Raw genomic sequence first — 21,889 nt, 5'->3', positions numbered from 1 at the left:
CAATACTGTTCCTGTGTCAGTGTAACGTTCCCTCAATACTGTCCCTGTGTCAGGGTACCCTTCCCTCAGTACATTCCCTGTGTCAGGGTACCCTTCCCTCAATACATTCCCTGTGTCAGTGTAACTTAGCCTCAACACTGTTCCTTTGTCAGTGTAACCTTCCCTAAATAGTTTCACTGTGTCAGTGTATCCTTCCCTTAACACTATCCCTATGAGAGTGTAACTTCGCCTCATTTCTAACCCGGTCTCAGTGTAACCTTACCTCAATACTGTCCCTGTGTCTGTGTAACCTTCCCTCAGTACTGTCCCTGTGTCTTTTAAACCTTCCCTCAATACTGTCCCTGTGTCAGTGTAACATTCGCTCAATATTGTCCCTGTGTCATTTTATCATTACCTCAATTAAGTCCCTGTGTCAGTGTAACATTCCATCAATACTGTTCCTGTGTCAGAATAACTTTCCCTCCATACTGTCCCTAAGTCAGTGTAACCTTGCCTCAATACTGTCCCTGTGTCTGTGTAACCTTCCCTCAATACTGTTCCTTTGTCAGTTTAACCTTCCCTCCATACTGTCCCTGTGTCTTTGCAACCTTGCCACACCACTGTCCCTGTGTCACTGCAACTTTCCCTCAGTACTGTCCCTGTGTCAGTGTAACCTTCACTCAATACTGAACCTGTCCCAGTGTAACATTCCCTCAATACTTACCCTGTGTCAGTGTAACATTCCCTCAATACTGTCCCTGTGTCAGTTTAACATTCCCTAAATACTGTCCGTTTGTCAGTATAACCTTCCCTTAATACTGTCCCTGTGTCAGAGTAACCATCCCTCAATACTGTCCCTGTGTCAGGGTTTCCTTCCCTCAATATTGTCCCAGTGTCATTTCATCATTCCCTCAATACAGTCCCTGTTTCAGTGTAATTTTCCCTCAATACTGTCCCTAATTCAGTATAACATTCCCTCAATACTGTCCCTCTGTCAGTGTAACATTCCCTCAATACTGTCCCTGTTGTCTGTGTAACCTTCCCTCAATACTGTCCCTGTGTCAGTGTAACGTTCCCTCAATACTGTCCCTGTGTCAGGGTACCCTTCCCTCAGTACATTCCCTGTGTCAGGGTACCCTTCCCTCAATACATTCCCTGTGTCAGTGTAACTTAGCCTCAACACTGTTCCTTTGTCAGTGTAACCTTCCCTAAATAGTTTCACTGTGTCAGTGTATCCTTCCCTTAACACTATCCCTATGAGAGTGTAACTTCGCCTCATTTCTAACCCGGTCTCAGTGTAACCTTACCTCAATACTGTCCCTGTGTCTGTGTAACCTTCCCTCAGTACTGTCCCTGTGTCTTTTAAACCTTCCCTCAATACTGTCCCTGTGTCAGTGTAACATTCCATCAATACTGTTCCTGTGTCAGAATAACTTTCCCTCCATACTGTCCCTATGTCAGTGTAACCTTGCCTCAATACTGTCCCTGTGTCTGTGTAACCTTCCCTCAATACTGTTCCTTTGTCAGTGTAACCTTCCCTCCATACTGTCCCTGTGTCATTGTAAGCTTGCCACACCACTCTCCCTGTGTCACTGTAACGTTCCCTCAGTACTGTCCCTGTGTCAGTATAACCTTCCCTCAATACTGAACCTGTCCCAGTGTAACATTCCCTCAAAACTTTCCCTGTGTCAGTGTAACATTCCCTCAATACTGTCGCTATGTCAGTGTAACGTTCCCTCAATACTGTCCCTGTGTCAGTTTAACATTCCCTAAATACTGTCCGTTTGTCAGTATAACCTTCCCTTAATACTGGCCCTGTGTCAGAGTAACCATCCCTCAATACTCTTCCTGTGTCAGGGTTTACTTCCCTCAATATTGTCCCAGTGTCATTTCATTATTCCCTCAATACAGTCCCTGTGTCAGTGTAATTTTCCCTCAATACTGTCCCAAATTCAGTATAACATTCCCTCTATACTGTCCCTCTGTCAGTGTAACATTCCCTCAATACTGTCCCTGTGTCTGTGTAACCTTCCCTCAATACTGTTCCTGTGTCAGTGTAACGTTCCCTCAATACTGTCCCTGTGTCAGGGTACCCTTCCCTCAATACATTCCCTGTGTCAGTGTAACTTAGCCTCAACACTGTTCCTTTGTCAGTGTAACCTTCCCTAAATAGTTTCACTGTGTCAGTGTATCCTTCCCTTAAAACTGTCCCTATGAGAATGTAACTTCCCCTCAATTCTAACCCGGTCTCAGTGTAACCTTACCTCAATACTGTCCCTGTGTCTGTGTAACCTTCCCTCAGTACTGTCCCTGTGTCATTGTAACATTCCCTCAATACTCTCCCTGTCAGTGTAACCTTCCCTCAATAAGGTCCCTGTGTTAGTGTAACATTCCCTCAGCACTGTCCCTTTGTCAGTGTAACCGTCCATCAAAATTGTCCCTGTGTCAGTGAAACCTTCCCTCAATACTGTTCCTATGTCAGTGTAACCTTCCCTCAGTCCTGTCACTGTGTCAGTGTAACCTTCCCTCAATACTCTCTGTGAGTCATTGTAGCCTTCCTTCAGTACTGTTCCTATGTCAGTGTAACCTTCCTTCAGTACTGTCTTTGTGTCAGTGTAACCTGCCCTCAAAACTGTCCCTCTGTCAGTGTAACCTTCGCTCAATACTTTCCCTCTATCAGTGTAACCATCCCTCAATACTATTATTATGTCAGTGTAACATTCCCTCAATACTGTCCCTGTGTCTGGGTAACCTACCCTCAATACTGTCCCTGTGTCAGTGTAACATTCCTTCAATACTGTCCTTATGTCAGTGTAACCTTCCCTCAATTCTGTCCCTGTGTCAGAGTAACCTAACCTCAATACTGTCCCTGTGTCAGTGTAACCTTCCCTCAATACTGTCCCTGTTTCAGTGTAACATTCCCTCAATACTGTCCTTATGTCAGTGTAACCTTCCCTCAATTCTGTCCCTGTGTCAGAGTAACCTAACCTCAATACTGTCCCTGTGTCAGTGTAACCTTCCCTCAATATTGTCCCTATGTCAGTGTAACCTTCCCTCAATACTGTCCCTGTGTCAGTGTAACATTCCCTCAATATTGTCCCTGTGTCTGTGTAACCTTCCCTCATTACTGTCACTGTGTCATTGTAACAATCCCTCAATACTGTCCATGTGTCAGTGTAACATTGCCTCAATACCGTCCCTGTGTCATTGTAACCTTCCCTCAATACTTTCACTGTTTCAGCGTAACCTTCCCTCGATACTGTTCCTATGTCAGTATAACCTTTCCTCAATACTGTTCCTATGTCAGTATAACGTTTCCTCAATACTGTCCCTGTGTCAGTGTAACATTCCCTTAATACTGTCCATGTGTCAGCGTAACTTTCCCTCAATACTCTCCCTATGTCAGTATAACGTTCTCTCAATACTTTCCCTATATCAGTGTAACCTTCCCTCTATACTGTCCCTGTGTCAGTGTTACATTCCCTCAATACTGTCCCTGTGTCAGTGTAACCTTCCCTCAATACTGTCCCTGTGACAGTGTAACCTTCCCTCATTACTAACCCTGTCTCAGTGTAAACTTCCCTCAATACTATCCCTGTGTCTGTGTAACCATCCCTTAATACTGTCCCTGTGACAGTGTAACCTTCCCTCATTACTAAATCTGTCTCAGTGTAACCTACCATCAATACTGTCACTCTGTCAGTGTAACATTCCCTCAGAACTGTCCGTGTGTCAGTGTAACTTTCCCTCAATACTGTCCCTGTGTCAGTAAAACATTCCCTTAATAATGTCTCAATGTCAGTGTAACATTCCCTCAATACTGTCCCTGTGTGTGTGTAAACTTCCCTCAATACTGTCCCTGTTGCAGTGTAATGTTCCCTCAATACTGTCCCTTTGTCTGTGTAACCTTCCCTCAGTACTGTCCCTGTGTCAGTGTAACCTTCCCTCACTACTGTCCCTGTGTCAGTGTTTCCTTCCCTCAATATTGTCCCTGTGTCATTTCATCATTCCCTCAATACAGTCCCTGTGCCAGGGGAACTGTCCCTCAATACTGTCCCTGTGTCAGGATAACATTCCCTCAATACTGTCCCTATGTCAGTGTAACATTCCCTCAATACTGTCCCTGTGTCCGTGTAACCTTCCCTCAATACTGTCCCTGTGTCAAAGTAAACTTCCCTCAATACTGTCCCTATGTCAGTGTAACCTTCCCTCAATACTGTCCCTGTGTCTGTGTAACCTTCCCTCAATACTGTCCCTGTGTCAGTGTAACCTTCCCTCAATACTGTCCCTGTGACAGTCTAACCTTCCCTCATTACTAAGCCTGTCTCAGTGTAACCTTCCCTCAATACCATCCCTGTGTCAGCGTAACCATCCCTTAATACTGTCCCTGTGACAGAGTAACCTTCCCTCATTACTAAATCTGTCTCAGTGTTACCTTCCCTCAATACTGTCCCTCTGTCAGTGTAACATTCCCTCAGTACTGTCCCTGTGTCATTGTAACCTTCACTTAATACTGTCCCTGTGTCAGTGTAACATTCCCTCAATACTGTCACTATGTCAGTGTAACCTTCCCTCAGTACTGTCCCTGTGTCAGTGTAACCTTCACTCAATACTTTCCATGTGTCAATGTAACATTCCATCAATACTGTCCCTGTGTCTGTTTAACCATCCCTTAATACTGTCTCTGTGTCAGTGTAACCTTCCCTCATTTCTAACTCTGTCTCAGTGTAACCTTCTCTCAATACTGTCCCTGTGGCAGTGTAACATTCCCTCAGTACTGTCCCTGTGTCAGTGTAACCTTCACTAAATACCGTCTCTATGTCAGTGTAACATTCCCTCAATACTGTCCCTATGTCTGTGTAACCTTCCCTCAGTACTGTCCCTGTGTCAGTGTAACCTTCACTCAATACTGTCCCTGTGTCAGTGTAACATTCCCTCAATACTTTCCCTATGTCAGTGTAACCTTCCCTCAATACTTTCCCTATGTCAGTGTAACATTCCCTCAATACTGTCCCTGTGTCAGTGTGACCGTCCCTCAATACTGATCTGTGTCAGAGTAACATTCCCTCAATATTTCCCTGTGTCAGTGTAACCTTCCCTCAATACTGTCCCTGTGTCAGTGTAACATTCCCTCAATACTGTCCCTGTGTCAGTGTAACCTTCACTCAATTCTGTCACTGTATGAGTGTAACCTTCACTCAATACTCTCCCTGTATCGGGGTAACATTCCATCAGTACTTCTTTCTGCTAATGTAACTTTCCCTCAGTACTCTCCCGGTGTCACTGTAACGTTCCCTCAATAATTTCCCTGTGTCAGTGTAACCTTTGCTCAATACTGTCTCTGTGTCAGTGTAAAGTTCCGTCATTACTTTACCTGTGTCAATGTATCCTTCCCTTAATACTTCCCTGTTTCATTGTAACCTTCCCTCATTACTAACCTTGACTCAGTGTAACATTCCCTCAATTATGTCACTTTATTAGTGTAACCATCCCTCAATACAGACCCTGTGCCAGTGTAACATTCCCTTAACAATTTCCCTAGGTCAGTATAACCTTCCCTCAATACTGTCCATGTGTCAATGTAACCTTGCCTCAATACTGTCCCTGTGTCAGTGTAACATTCCCTCAATACTGTCCATGTGTCAGTGTAACATTGCCTCAATACCGTCCCTGTGTCATTGTAACCTTCCCTCAATACTTTCACTGTTTCAGTGTAACCTTCCCTCGATACTATTCCTATGTCAGTATAATCTTTCCTCAATACTGTTCCTATGTCAGTATAACGTTTCCTCAATACTGTCCCTGTGTCAGTGTAACATTCCCTTAATACTGTCCATGTGTCAGCGTAACTTTCCCTCAATACTCTCCCTATGTCAGCATAACGTTCTCTCAATACTTTCCCTTTATCAGTGTAACCATCCCTCTATACTGTCCCTGTGTCAGTGTTACATTCCCTCAAAACTGACCCTGTGTCATTGTAACCTTACCTCAACCTTGTTCCTGTGTCACTGTAATTTTCCCTCAGTACTGTCCCTGTATCAGTGTAACATTCCTTCAATACTGTCCCTGTGTCAGTGTAACCATCCCTCAATACTGTCCCTGTGTCAGTGTAATATTCCCTCAGCACTATCACTGTGTCAGTGTAACCTTCCCTCAATAATGTTCCTTTGTCACTGTAACCTTGCCTAAATACTTTCACTGTATCAGTGTATCCTTCCCTTAACACTATCCCTATGACAGTGTAACTTTCCCTCATTTCTAACCCGGTCTTAGTGTAACCTCACCTCAATACTGTCCCTGTGTCTGTGTAACCTTCCCTCAGTACTGTTCCTGTGTCTTTTTAACATTCCCTCAATACTGTCCCTGTGTCAATGTAACCGTCCCTCTATATTGTCCCTGTGTCATTTTATCATTCCCACAATTAAGTCCCTGTGTCAGTGTAACATTCCATCAATACTGTTCCTGTGTCAGAATAACATTCCCTCCATACTGTCCCTATGTCAGTGTAACCTTCCCTCAATATTGTCCCTTTGTCTGTGTAACCTTCCCTCAATACTGAACCTGTCCCCGTGTAACATTCCCTCAATACTTACCCTGTGTCAGTGTAACATTCCCTCAATACTGTCGCTATGTCATTGTAACGTTCCCTCAATACTGTCCCTGTGTCAGTTTAACATTCCCTAAATACTGTCCGTTTGTCAATATAACCTTCCCTTAATACTGTCCCTGTGTCAGAGTAACCATCCCTCAATACTGTCCCTGTGTCAGGGTTTCCTTCCCTCAATATTGTCCCAGTGTCATTTCATCATTCCCTCTATACAGTTCCTGTGTCAGTGTAATTTTCCCTCAATACTATCCCTAATTCAGTATAACATTCCCTCAATACTGTCCCTCTGTCAGTGTAACATTCCCTCAATACTGTCCCTGTGTCTGTGTAACCTTCCCTCAATACTGTCCCTGTGTCAGTGTAACGTTCCCTCAATACATTCCCTGTGTCAGTGTAACCTAGCCTCAATACTGTTCCTTTGTCAGTGTAACCTTCCCTAAATAGTTTCACTGTGTCAGTGTATCCTTCCCTTTACACTATCCCTATGACGGTGTAACTTTCCCTCATTTCTAACCCGGTCTCAGTGTAACCTTACTTCAATACTGTCCCTGTGCCAGTGTAACCTTCCCTCAGTACTGTCCCTGTGTCTTTTTAACCTTCCCTCAATACTGTCCCTGTGTCAGTGTAACATTCCATCAATACTGTTCCTGTTTCAGAATAACATTCCTTCCATACTGTCCCTATGTTAGTGTAACCTTGCCTCAATACTGTCCCTGTGTCTGTGTAAACTTCCTTCAATACTCTTCCTTTGTCAGTGTAACCTTCCCTCCATACTGTCCCTGTGTCATTGTAACCTTGCCACACCACTCTCCCTGTGTCACTGTAAGGTTCCCTCAGTACTGTCCCTGTGTCAGGGTAACCTTCCCTCAATACTGAACCTGTCCCAGTGTAACATTCCCTCAATACTTTCCCTGTGTCAGTGTAACATTACCTCAATACTGTCGCTATGTCAGTGTAACCTTCCCTCAATACTGTCCCTGTGTCAGTTTACCATTCCCTAATTACTGTCCGTTTGTCAATATAACCTTCCCTTAATACTGTCCCTGTGCAGAGTAACCATCCCTCAATACTGTCCCTGTGTCAGTGTAACATTCCCTCAATACTGTCCATCTGTCAGTGTAACATTCCATCAATAAGGTCCCTGTTTCAGTGTAACATTCCCTCAGCACTGTTCGTTTGTCAGTGTAACCTTCCATCAAAATTGTCCCTGTGTCAGTGAAACCTTCCCTCAATAATGTTCCTATGTCAGTGTAACCTTCCCTCACTCCTGTCACTTTGTCAGTGTAACCTTCCCTCAATACTTTCTGTGAGTCATTGTAATCTTCCTTCAATACTGTTCCTATGTCAGTGTAACCTTCCTTCAGTACTGTCTTTGTGTCAGTGTAACCTACCCTCAAAACTGCCCCTGTGTCAGTGTAACCTTCCCTCAATACTGTCCCTCTATCAGTGTAACATTCCCTCAATATTGTCCCTGTGTCATTTTATCATTACCTCAATTAAGTCCCTGTGTCAGTGTAACATTCCATCAATACTGTTCCTGTGTCAGAATAACATTCCCTCCATACTGTCCCTATGTCAGTGTAACCTTGCCTCAATACTGTCCCTGTGTCTGTGTAACCTTCCCTCAATACTGTTCCTTTGTCAGTGTAACCTTCCCTCCATACTGTCTCTGTGTCATTGTAACCTTGCCACACCACTCTCCCTGTGTCACTGTAACGTTCCCTTCAGCACTGTCCCTGTGTCAGTGTAACCTTCCCTCAATACTGAACCTGTCCCAGTGTAACATTCCCTCAATACTTTCCCTGTGTCAGTGTAACATTACCTCAATACTGTCGCTATGTCAGTGTAACCTTCATTCAATACTGTCCCTGTGTCAGTTTACCATTCCCTAAATACTGTCCGTTTGTCAATATAACCTTCCCTGAATATTGTCCCTGTGTCAGAGTAACCATCCCTCAATACTGTCCCTGTGTCAGTGTAACATTCCCTCAATACTGTCCCTGTCAGTGTAACCTTCCCTCAATTATGTCCCTGTTTCAGTGTAACATTCCCTGAGCACTGTCCCTTTGTCAGTGTAACTTTCCATCAAAATTGTCCCTGTGTCAGTGAAACCTTCCCTCAATACTGTTCCTATGTCAGTGTAACCTTCCCTCAGTCCTGTCACTGTGTCAGTGTAACCTTCCCTCAATACTTTCTGTGAGTCATTGTAACCTTCCTTCAATACTGTTCCTATGTCAGTGTAACCTTCCTTCAGTACTGTCTTTGTGTCAGTGTAACCTGCCCTCAAATCTGTCCCTGTGTCAGTGTAACCTTCCCTCAATACTTTCCCTCTATCATTGTAACCATCCCTCAATACTGTTCCTATGTCAGTGTAACATTCCCTCAATACTGTCCCTGTGTCTGTGTAACCTTCCCTCACTACTGTCCCTGTGTCAGTGTAACTTTCACTCATTACTGTCTCTGTGTCAGTTTAACATTCCCTCAATACTGTCCCTATGTCAGTGTAACATTCCCTCAATAAGGTCGCTGTGTCAGTGTAACCTTCCCTCAATACTGTCCCTGTGTCAGTGTAACGTTCCTTCAATACTGTCCCTGTGTCAGTGTAACCTTCCCTCTATTCTGTCACTGTTTCAGTGGAACCTTCACTCAGTTCTGTCTCTGTGATAGTGTATCCTTCCCTCAATAAGGTCCCTGCATCAGTGTAACCTTCCTTCAATACTGTCCCTGTGTCGGGGTAACCTTCCGTCTGTACATTCTCTCTGTTAGTGTAACTTTCGCTCAGTAGTGTCCCTGTGTCAGTGTAACCTTCCCTCAATACTTTCTCTGTGTCAGTTTAACCTTCCCTCAACACTGTCCCTGTGTCAGTGTAACCTTCCCTCAATACTGTTCCATTGTCAGTGTAACCTTCCCTTGCCTAGAAAAACTCAGCAGGTCTGGCAGCATCGGCGGAGAAGATAAGATTTTTTCCAGTTAATTCTGTTTTTGTTTTGGATTTCCAGCATCCGCAGTGTTTTTGTTTTTAACCCTTCCCTTAATACTGTCCCTGTGTCAGTGTAACATTCCCTCAATACTGTCCCTTTGTCACTATACCCTTCCCTTCATACTGTCCCTGTGTCAGTGTAACCTTCCCTCAGTGCTGTCCCTGTGTCAGTGTAACCTTCCCTCAGTACTGTCCCTGTTTCAGTGTAACCTTCCCTCAATACTGTCCCTGTGGCAGTGTTTCCTTACCTCAGTATTGTCCCTGTGTCATTTCATCATTCCCTCAATACAGTCCCTGTGTCAGTGTAACTTTCCCTCAATACTGTCCCTGTGTCAGTAAAACATTCCCTTAAAACAGTCCCAATGTCAGTGTAACATTCCCTCAGTACTGTCCCTATGTCAGTGTAACCTTCGCTCAATACTGTCCCTGTGTCAGTGTTTCCTTCCCTCAATATTGTCCCTGTGTCATTTTATTATTCCCTCAATACAGTCCCTGTGACAGGGGAACTGTCCCTCAATACTGTCCCTGTGTCAGGATAACATTCCCTCAATACTGTCCCTATGTCAGTGTAACATTCCCTCAACACTGTCCCTGTGTCTGTGTAACCTTCCCTCAATACTGTCCCTATGTCAGTGTAACATTCCCTCAATACTGTCCCTGTGTCTGTGTAACCTTCCCTCAATACTGTCCCTGTGTCTGTGTAACCTTCCCTCAATACTGTCCCTGTGTCAGTGTAACCTTCCCTCAATACTGTCCCTGTGACAGTGTAACCTTCCCTCATTACTAACCCTGTCTCAGTGTAACCTTCCCTCAATACTATCCCTGTATCTGTGTAACCATCCCTTAATACCGTCCCTGTGACAGTGTAACCTTCCCTCATTACTAAATCTGTCTCAGTGAAACCTACCCTCAATACTGTCCCTCTGTCAGTGTAACATTCCCTCAGAACTCTCCGTGTGTCAGTGTAACTTTCCCTCAATACTGTCCCTGTGTCAGTTAAACATTCCCTTAATACTGTCCCAATGTCGGTGTAACCTTCCCTCAATACTGTCCCTGTGTGTGTGTAAACTTCCCTCAATACTGCCCCTGTTGCAGTGTAATGTTCCCTCAATACTGTCCCTTTGTCTGTGTAACCTTACCTCAGTACTGTCCCTGTGTCTGTGTAACCTTCCCTCAATACTGTCCCTATGTCAGTGTAACATTCCCTCAATACTGTCACTGTTTCTGTGTAACCTTCCCTCAATACTGTCCCTGTGTCTGTGTAACTTCCCTCAATACTGTCCCTGTGTCAGTGTAACCTTCCCTCAATACTGTCCCTGTGACAGTGTAACCTTCCCTCATTACTAACCCTGTCTCAGTGTAAACTTCCCTCAATACTATCCCTGTGTCTGTGTAACCATCCCTTAATACTGTCCCTGTGACAGTGTAACCTTCCCTCATTACTAAATCTGTCTCAGTGTAACCTACCCTCAATACTGTCCCTCTGTCAGTGTAACATTCCCTCAGAACTGTCCGTGTGTCAGTGTAACTTTCCCTCAATACTGTCCCTGTGTCAGTAAAACATTCCCTTAATAATGTCTCAATGTCAGTGTAACATTCCCTCAATACTGTCCCTGTGTGTGTGTAAACTTCCCTCAATACTGTCCCTGTTGTAGTGTAATGTTCCCTCAATACTGTCCCTTTGTCTGTGTAACCTTCCCTCAGTACTGTCCCTGTGTCAGTGTAACCTTCCCTCACTACTGTCCCTGTGTCAGTGTTTCCTTCCCTCAATATTGTCCCTGTGTCATTTCATCATTCCCTCAATACAGTCCCTGTGCCAGGGGAACTGTCCCTCAATACTGTCCCTGTGTCAGGATAACATTCCCTCAATACTGTCCCTATGTCAGTGTAACATTCCCTCAATACTGTCCCTGTGTCCGTGTAACCTTCCCTCAATACTGTCCCTATGTCAGTGTAACCTTCCCTCAATACTGTCCCTGTGTCTGTGTAACCTTCCCTCAATACTGTCCCTGTCTCAGTGTAACCTTCCCTCAATACTATCCCTGTGTCAGTGTAACCATCCCTTAATACTGTCCCTGTGACAGAGTAACCTTCCCTCATTACTAAATCTGTCTCAGTGTTACCTTCCCTCAATACTGTCCCTCTGTCAGTGTAACATTCCCTCAGTACTGTCTCTGTGTCATTGTAACCTTCACTTAATACTGTCCCTGTGTCAGTGTAACATTCCCTCAATACTGTCACTATGTCAGTGTAACCTTCCCTCAGTACTGTCCCTGTGTCAGTGTAACCTTCACTCAATACTTTCCATGTGTCAATGTAACATTCCATCAATACTGTCCCTGTGTCTGTTTAACCATCCCTTAATACTGTCTCTGTGTCAGTGTAACCTTCCCTCATTTCTAATTCTGTCTCAGTGTAACCTTCTCTCAATACTGTCCCTGTGGCAGTGTAACATTCCCTCAGTACTGTCCCTGTGTCAGTGTAACCTTCACTAAATACCGTCTCTATGTCAGTGTAACATTCCCTCAATACTGTCCCTATGTCTGTGTAACCTTCCCTCAGTACTGTCCCTGTGTCAGTGTAACCTTCACTCAATACTGTCCCTGTGTCAGTGTAACATTCCCTCAATACTTTCCCTATGTCAGTGTAACCTTCCCTCAATACTTTCCCTATGTCAGTGTAACATTCCCTCAATACTGTCCCTGTGTCAGTGTGACCGTCCCTCAATACTGATCTGTGTCAGCGTAACATTCCCTCAATATTTCCCTGTGTCAGTGTAACCTTCCCTCAATACTGTCCCTGTGTCAGTGTAACATTCCCTCAATACTGTCCCTGTGTCAGTGTAACCTTCACTCAATTCTGTCACTGTATGAGTGTAACCTTCACTCAATACTCTCCCTGTATCAGGGTAACATTCCATCAGTACTTCTTTCTGCTAATGTAACTTTCCCTCAGTACTCTCCCGGTGTCACTGTAACGTTCCCTCAATAATTTCCCTGTGTCAGTGTAACCTTTGCTCAATACTGTCTCTGTGTCAGTGTAAAGTTCCGTCATTACTTTACCTGTGTCAATGTATCCTTCCCTTAATACTTCCCTGTTTCATTGTAACCTTCCCTCATTACTAACCTTGACTCAGTGTAACATTCCCTCAATTATGTCACTTTATTAGTGTAACCATCCCTCAATACAGACCCTGTGCCAGTGTAACATTCCCTTAACAATTTCCCTAGGTCAGTATAACCTTCCCTCAATACTGTCCATGTGTCAATGTAACCTTGCCTCAATACTGTCCCTGAGTCAGTGTAACCTTCCCTCAATACTGTCCCTGTTTCAGTGCAACTTTCCCTCAATACTGTCCCTGTGTCATTGTAACATTCTCTCAAAACGGTCCCTGTGTCAGTGGAACATTCCCTCAATAATGTCCCCATGTCAGTGTAAAACTCCTTCAATACTGTCCCTGTGTCAGTGTAACATTCTCTCAATACGATCCCTGTGTCAGTGGAACATTCCCTCCATACTGTCCCTGTGTCATTCTAGCATTCCATCACTACTGTCCCTGTGTTAGTTTAACCTTACCTCAATACTGTCCCTGTGTCAGTTTAAACTTCACTCAATACTGTCCCTGTGTCAGTGTAACATTCCCTCAATAATGCCCCCATGTCAGTGTAACCCTCCCTCAATACTGTCCCTCTGTCAGTGTAACATTCCCTCAATACTGTCCCTATGTCAGTGTAATCTTCCCTCAATACTGTCCCTTTGTCAGTGTTACCTTCCCTCAATAATGTCCCTGTGTCAGTATAACCTTCCCTCAATACTGTCCTTGTGTCAGTGAAATCTTCCCTCAATACTGTCCTGTGTCAGTGTAACCTTCCGTCAATACTGTGCCTGTGTCAGTGTAACCTTCACTTAATACTGCCCCTGTGTCAGTGCAAATTTCGCTCAATACTGTCCCTGAGTCAGTGTAACATTCCTTCATTACTCTCCCTGGGTTAGTGTAACCTTGCCTCAATACTGTCCCGGTGTCAGTGTAACATTCCCTCAATACTGTCCCGATGTCAGTGTAACATTCCCTCAATACTGTCCTTGTGTCTGTGTAACATTCCCTCAATACTCTCCCTATGTCAGTGTAACCTTCCCTCAATACTGCCCGTGTGTCAGTGTAACCTTCCCACAATACTGTCCCTGTGTCAGTGTATCATTCCCTCAATACTGTCACTGTTTCAGTGGAGCCTTCCCTCAATACTGTCGATGTTACAGTGTAACCTACATTCAATACTGTCGTGGTGTCAGTGTAAACTTCCCTCAATACTGTCACTGTGTCAGTGTAACCTTCCCTCAGTTTTGTCCCTGTGTCAAAGTAACATTCCCTCAGTTTGTCCCTGTGTCAGTGCAAACTTCCCTTATTACTATTCCTGTGTCAGTGTAACATCCCTCAATTCTGTCCCTTTTTTGGTGTAACCTTCACTGAATACTGTCCCTGTGTCAGTGTTAGCTTCCCTCATTACTTTCCCTGTGTCAATGTAAAATTCCCCTAATACTGCCCCAGTGTCAGTCTAAAGTTCCCTCATACTTTCCCTGTGTCAAAGTAACATTCCCTTAATACTGCCCCTGAGTCAGTGTAACCTTACCTCATTACTAACTTGTCTCAGGGAGTCATTCCCTCAGTACTGTCCCTATGTCAGTGTAACCTTCCCTCATTACTGTCCCTGTGTCAGTGTAACCTTCCCTCAATACCGTGCCTGTGTCAGTGTAACATTCACTCATTACTGTCCCTGTGTCAGTGTAACCTTGCCTCAATACTGTCCCTGTGTCAGTATAACATTCCCTCAATGCTCTCCCTGTGGCTGTCTAACCTTCCCTCAATGCACTCCCTGTGTCAGTCTAACTTTCCATCACTAATGTCCCTGTGTCAGTTTAACCATCCCTCAATACTTTCCCTTTGTCAGTGAAACATTCCCTCAATACTAGCTCTGTGACAATGTAACATTCCCTCTTTACTGTCCCTAAGTCAGTGTAAGCTTACCTCAATAATGTCCCTTTGACAGCGTAACATTCCCTCAATACTGTCCCTTTCTCAGTGTAACCTTCCCTTAATATTGTCCCTGTGACACTGTAACCTTGCCTAAATACTGTCTCTGTGTCAGTGTAACCTTTCCTTAATACTGTCCCTGTGTCAGTGTAACATTCCCTCATTACGAACTTGTCTCAGGGTAACATTCACTCAGTACAGTCCATTTGTCAGTGTAACCTTCCCTCAATACTGTTCCAATATCAGTGTAATCTTCCCTCAGTACTGTCCCTGTGTAAGTATTACCTTCCCTCAATACTGTCCCTATGTCAGTGTAACCTTCCCTCAATACTGTCCCTGTGTCAGTGTAACTTTCCCTCAATACTGTTCCTGTATCAGTGTAACCTTCCCTCAATACTGTGCCTGTGTCAGTGTAACCTTCACTCCATACTGTCCCTGTGTCAGTGTAACCATCTCTCAATACCGTCCCTGAGTCACTGAATCATTTCCTCAATACTGTTCCTATATCAGTGTAACCTTCCCACAGTACAGTCCCTGTGTCAGTGTAACCTTCCTTCAATACTGTCCCTGTGTTAGTGTAACATTCCCTCAATACTATCCCTTTGTCAGTGTAACATTCCCTCAATAATGTCCCTATATCAGTGTAACCTTCCCTCAATACTGTCCATGTGTCAAGGTAACATTCCCTCAATCCTATCCCTATATCAGTGTAACCTTCCCGCAATACAGCCCATATGTCAGTGTAACCTTCCCTCAGTACTGTCCCTGTATCAGTATTACCTTCCCTCAATAATGTCCCTGTGTCAGTGTAACCTTCCCTCAATAATGTCCCTATGTCAGTGTAAACCTCCCTCAATATTGTCCCTATGTCAGTGTAACATTCCCTCAAAACTGTCCCGGTGTCAGTGTCACCTTCCCTCAATACTGTCCCTGTGTCAGTGTAACCTTCCCTCAGTACTGTCCCTGTGTCAGTGTAACCTTCCCTCAATACTGTCCCTGTGTCAGTGTAACCTTCCCTCAATACTGTCCCTGTGTCAGGGTAAACTTCCCTCAGAACTGTGCCTGTGTCAGTGTAACATTCCCTCAGTACTGTCCCTGTGTCAGTGTAACACACCCTCAATACTGTCCCTGTGCCAGTGTAACATTCTCTCAATACTGTCCCTGTGCCAGTGTAACATTCCCTCAATACTGTCCCTGTGTCAGTGTAACCTTCCCTCAATAATTTCCCTGTCTCAGTGTTAACTTGCCTCAATACTCTTTCTGTGTCATGGTAAACTTCCATCAATAATGTCCTTGTGTCAGTGTAACCTTCCCACAATAATGTCCCTGTGTCAGTGTAAACTTTCCTCATTACTATCCCTGTGTCTGTGTAAGAGTCCCTCAATTCTGTCCCTTTGTCGGTGTAACCTTCCCTTTATACTGTCCCTGTGTCAGTGTACACTTCCCTAAATACTGTCTCTGTGTCAGAGTAAACTTCCCTTAATACTGTTCCTCTGTCATTGTAATCTTCCCTCATTACTAACACAGTCAAAGTGTAACCTTCCCTCAATACTGTCCCTGAGTCAGTGAAACCTTCCCTCTATACTGTCCCTGTGTCAGTATAACATTCCCTCTATACTGTCCCTGTGTCAGTGTAACATTCTCTAAATGCTGTTCCTGTCTCAGTGTAACATTCCCTCAATACTTTCCCTTTGTCAGTGAAACATTCCCTCAATACTAGCTCTGTGACAGTGTAACATTCCCTCTTTACTGTCCCTAAGTCAGTGTAAGCTTACCTCAATAATGTCCCTTTGACAGCGTAACATTCCCTCAATACAGTCCCTTTCTCAGTGTAACCTTCCCTTAATATTGTCCCTGTGACACTGTAACCTTGCCTAAATACTGTCTCTGTGTCAGTGTAACCTTTCCTTAATACTGTCCCTGTGTCAGTGTAACATTCCCTCATTACGAACTTGTCTCAGGGTAACATTCCCTCAGCACAGTCCATTTGTCAGTGTAACCTTCCCTCAATACTGTTCCAATATCAGTGTAATCTTCCCTCAGTACTGTCCCTGTGTAAGTACTACCTTCCCTCAATACTGTCCCTATGTCAGTGTAACCTTCCCTCAATACTGTCCCTGTGTCAGTGTAACTTTCCCTCAATACTGTTCCTGTATCAGTGTAACCTTCCCTCAATACTGTGCCTGTGTCAGTGTAACCTTCACTCCATACTGTCCCTGTGTCAGTGTAACCATCTCTCAATACCGTCCCTGAGTCACTGAATCATTTCCTCAATACTGTTCCTATATCAGTGTAACCTTCCCACAGTACAGTCCCTGAGTCAGTGTAACCTTCCCTCTATACTGTCCCTGTGTCAGTGTAACATTCCCTCAATACTGTCCCTGTGTCAGTGTAACCTTCCCTCAATACTGTCCCTCTGTCAGTGTAACATTCCCTCAATACTGTCCCTGTGTCCGTGTAACCTTCCCTCAATACTGACCCTGTGTCAGTGTAACCTTCCCTCAATACTTTCCCTGTGTCAGTGTAACATTCCCTCAATACTCTCCCTGTGTCAGTGTAACCTTCCCTCAATACTGTCCCAGCGTCCATGTAACCTTCCCTCAATACTGTCCCTGTGTCAGTGTAACCTTCCCTCAGTACTGTCCCTGTGTCAGTGTAACCTTCCTTCAATACTCTCCCTGAGTCAGTGTAACCTGCCCTCAATAATGTCCCTGTGTAAGGGTAACCTTCCCTCAGTACCGTCGCTTTGTCATTGTAACATTCCCTTAGTAATGTCCCTGTGTCTGTGTAACATACCCTCAATACTGTCCCCGTGCCAGTGTAACATTCCCTCAATACTGTCCCTCTGTCAGTGTAAACTTCCCTCAATACCTTCCCTGTGTCAGTGTAAACTTCCCTCAATACTTTGTTTCAGTGTAACCTTCCCTCAATACTGTCCCTGTGTCAGTGTAACATTCCCTCAATACTGTCCCTGTGTCAGAGTAACCTTCCCTCAATAAATTCCCTGTCCTTCCCTCAATAAATTCCCTGTTTCAGTGTAAACTTCCCTCAATACTGTCCCTGTGTCAGTGTAACCTTCCCTCAATACTGTCCCTCTGTCAGTGTAACATTCCCTCAATACTGTCCCTGTGTCCGTGTAACCTTCCCTCAATACTGTCCCTGTGTCAGTGTAACATTCCCTCAATACTGTCCCGGTGTCAGTGTAACATTCCCTCAATACTCTCCCTGTGTCAATGTAACTTTCCCTCAGTACTGGCCCTGTGTCAGTGTAACCTTCCCTCAATACTTTCCCTGGGTCAGTGTAACATTCCCTCAATACTGTCCCTGTTTCAGTGTAACCTTCCCTCAATACTGTCCCAGCGTCCATGTAACCTTCCCTCAATACTGTCCCTGTGTCAGTGTTACCTTCCCTCAGTAATGTCCCTGTGTCAGTGTAACCTTCCTTCAATACTGTCCATGAGTCAGTGTAACCTTCCCTCAATAATGTCCCTGTGTCAGGGTAACCTTCCCTCAGTACCGTCCCTTTGTCAGTGTAACATTCCCTTAGTACTGTCCCTGTGTCAGTGTAACATACCCTCAATACTGTCCCCGTGCCAGTGTAACATTCCCTCAATACTGTCCCTCTGTCAGTGTAAACTTCCCTCAATACCTTCCCGGCGTCAGTGTAAACTTCCCTCAATACTTTGTTTCAGTGTAACTTTCCCTCTATACTGTCCCTGTGTCAGTATAACATTCCCTCTATACTGTCCCTGTGTCAGTGTAACATTCTCTAAATGCTGTTCCTGTCTCAGTGTAACATTCCCTCAATACTTTCCCTTTGTCAGTGAAACATTCCCTCAATACTAGCTCTGTGACAGTGTAACATTCCCTCTTTACTGTCCCTAAGTCAGTGTAAGCTTACCTCAATAATGTCCCTTTGACAGCGTAACATTCCCTCAATACAGTCCCTTTCTCAGTGTAACCTTCCCTTAATATTGTCCCTGTGACACTGTAACCTTGCCTAAATACTGTCTCTGTGTCAGTGTAACCTTTCCTTAATACTGTCCCTGTGTCAGTGTAACATTCCCTCATTACGAACTTGTCTCAGGGTAACATTCCCTCAGCACAGTCCATTTGTCAGTGTAACCTTCCCTCAATACTGTTCCAATATCAGTGTAATCTTCCCTCAGTACTGTCCCTGTGTAAGTATTACCTTCCCTCAATACTGTCCCTATGTCAGTGTAACCTTCCCTCAATACTGCCCCTGTGTCAGTGTAACTTTCCCTCAATACTGTTCCTGTATCAGTGTAACCTTCCCTCAATACTGTGCCTGTGTCAGTGTAACCTTCACTCCATACTGTCCCTGTGTCAGTGTATCCATCTCTCAATACCGTCCCTGAGTCACTGAATCATTTCCTCAATACTGTTCCTATATCAGTGTAACCTTCCCACAGTACAGTCCCTGAGTCAGTGTAACCTTCCCTCTATACTGTCCCTGTGTCAGTGTAACATTCCCTCAATACTGTCCCTGTGTCAGTGTAACCTTCCCTCAATACTGTCACTCTGTCAGTGTAACATTCCCTCAATACTGTCCCTGTGTCCGTGTAACCTTCCCTCAATACTGTCCCTGTGTCAGTGTAACCTTCCCTCAATACTTTCCCTGTGTCAGTGTAACATTCCCTCAATACTCTCCCTGTGTCAGTGTAACCTTCCCTCAATACTGTCCCAGCGTCCATGTAACCTTCCCTCAATACTGTCCCTGTGTCAGTGTAACCTTCCCTCAGTACTGTCCCTGTGTCAGTGTAACCTTCCTTCAATACTCTCCCTGAGTCAGTGTAACCTGCCCTCAATAATGTCCCTGTGTAAGGGTAACCTTCCCTCAGTACCGTCGCTTTGTCAGTGTAACATTCCCTTAGTAATGTCCCTGTGTCTGTGTAACATACCCTCACTACTGTCCCCGTGCCAGTGTAACATTCCCTCAATACTGTCCCTCTGTCAGTGTAAACTTCCCTCAATACCTTCCCTGTGTCAGTGTAAACTTCCCTCAATACTTTGTTTCAGTGTAACCTTCCCTCAATACTGTCCCTGTGTCAGTGTAACATTCCCTCAATACTGTCCCTGTGTCAGAGTAACCTTCCCTCAATAAATTCCCTGTCCTTCCCTCAATAAATTCCCTGTTTCAGTGTAAACTTCCCTCAATACTGTCCCTGTGTCAGTGTAACCTTCCCTCAATACTGTCCCTCTGTCAGTGTAACATTCCCTCAATACTGTCCCTGTGTCCGTGTAACCTTCCCTCAATACTGTCCCTGTGTCAGTGTAACATTCCCTCAATACTGTCCCGGTGTCAGTGTAACATTCCCTCAATACTCTCCCTGTGTCAATGTAACTTTCCCTCAGTACTGGCCCTGTGTCAGTGTAACCTTCCCTCAATACTTTCCCTGGGTCAGTGTAACATTCCCTCAATACTGTCCCTGTTTCAGTGTAACCTTCCCTCAATACTGTCCCAGCGTCCATGTAACCTTCCCTCAATACTGTCCCTGTGTCAGTGTTACCTTCCCTCAGTACTGTCCCTGTGTCAGTGTAACCTTCCTTCAATACTGTCCATGAGTCAGTGTAAGCTTCCCTCAATAATGTCCCTGTGTCAGGGTAACCTTCCCTCAGTACCGTCCCTTTGTCAGTGTAACATTCCCTTAGTACTGTCCCTGTGTCAGTGTAACATACCCTCAATACTGTCCCCGTGCCAGTGTAACATTCCCTCAATACTGTCCCTCTGTCAGTGTAAACTTCCCTCAATACCTTCCCGGCGTCAGTGTAAACTTCCCTCAATACTTTGTTTCAGTGTAACTTTCCCTCAATACTGTCCCTGTGTCAGTGTAATATTCCCTCAATACTGTCCCTGTGTCAGAGTAACCTTCCCTCAATAAATTCCCTGTCCTTCCCTCAATAAATTCCCTGTTTCAGTGTAAACTTCCCTCAATACTGTCCCTGTGTCAGTATAACCTTCCCTCAATAGTCTCCCTGTGTAAGTGTAACCTTCCCTCCATACTGTCCCTGTGTCAGTGTAACATTCCCTCAATACTCTGACTCTGTCAGTGTAACCTTCACTCAATACTGTACCTAGGTCAGTGTAACCTTCCATCATTACTGTCCCTGAGTCAGTGTAATCTTCCCTCAATACTGTCCCTCTGTCAGTGTAACATTCCCTCATTATTGTCCCTGTGTCCGTGTAACCTTCCCCCTTTACTGTCCCTGTGTCAGTGTAACATTCCCTCAATACTGTCCCTGTGTCAGAGTAACCTTCCCTCAATAAATTCCCTGTCCTTCCCTCAATAAATTCCCTGTTTCAGTGTAAACTTCCCTCAATACTGTCCCTGTGTCAGTTTCACCTTCCCTCAATAGTCTCCCTGTGTAAGTGCAACCTTCCCTCCATACAGTCCCTGTGTCAGTGTGACATTCCCTCAATACTGTGGCTCTATCAGTGTAACCTTCACTCAATACTGTCCCTAGGTCAGTGTAACCTTCCATCAATACTGTCCCTGAGTCAGTGTAACCTTCCCTCAATACTGTCCCTCTGTCAGTGTAACATTCCCTCATTACTGTCCCTGTGTCCATGTAACCTTCCCCCTTTACTGTCCCTGTGTCAGTGTAACATTCCCTCAATACTGTCCCTGTGTCAGTGTAACATTCCCTCAATACTGTCCCTGTGTCAGTGTAACCTTCCCTCAATAATCTCCCTGTGTAAGTGTAACATTCCCTCCATACTGTCCCTATGTCTGTGTAACCTTCCCTCAATACTGTCCCTGTGTCAGTGTAACATTCCCTCAATACTGTCCCTGTGTCAGTGTAACCTTCCCTCAATAATCTCCCTATGTAAGTGTAACATTCCCTCCATACTGTCCCTATGTCAGTGTAACCTTCCCTCAATGCTGTCCCTGTGTCAGTGTTCCTTCCCCTCAATAGTGTCCCATTGTCAGTGTATCCTTCCAACAATATTGTCCCTGTGTCAGTGTAACCTTCCCTCAATACTGTTCCTGTGTTACTGTAACCTTCCCTCAATACTGTTCCTGAGTCAGTGAAACATTCCCTCAATACTATCTCTGTGACAGTGTAACATTCCCTCTTTACTGTCCCTAGGTCTGTGTAACATTCCTTCAATACCTTAGCTGTGTCAGTGTAACATTCCCTCAATACTGTCCCTGTGTCAGTGTATCATTCCCTCAGTACTGTCCCTGTGTCAGTGTAACCTTCCCTCAATACTGTCCCTCTGTCAGTGTAACATTCCCTCAATACTGTCCATGTGTCCGTGTAACCTTAC

Source organism: Carcharodon carcharias, chromosome 6, assembly GCF_017639515.1.
Source record: "Carcharodon carcharias isolate sCarCar2 chromosome 6, sCarCar2.pri, whole genome shotgun sequence".
NCBI classification, from domain to species: Eukaryota; Metazoa; Chordata; class Chondrichthyes; order Lamniformes; family Lamnidae; genus Carcharodon; species Carcharodon carcharias.
The sequence above is the reverse complement of the archived record's forward strand: the minus strand, read 5'-3'. Positions refer to the sequence as shown.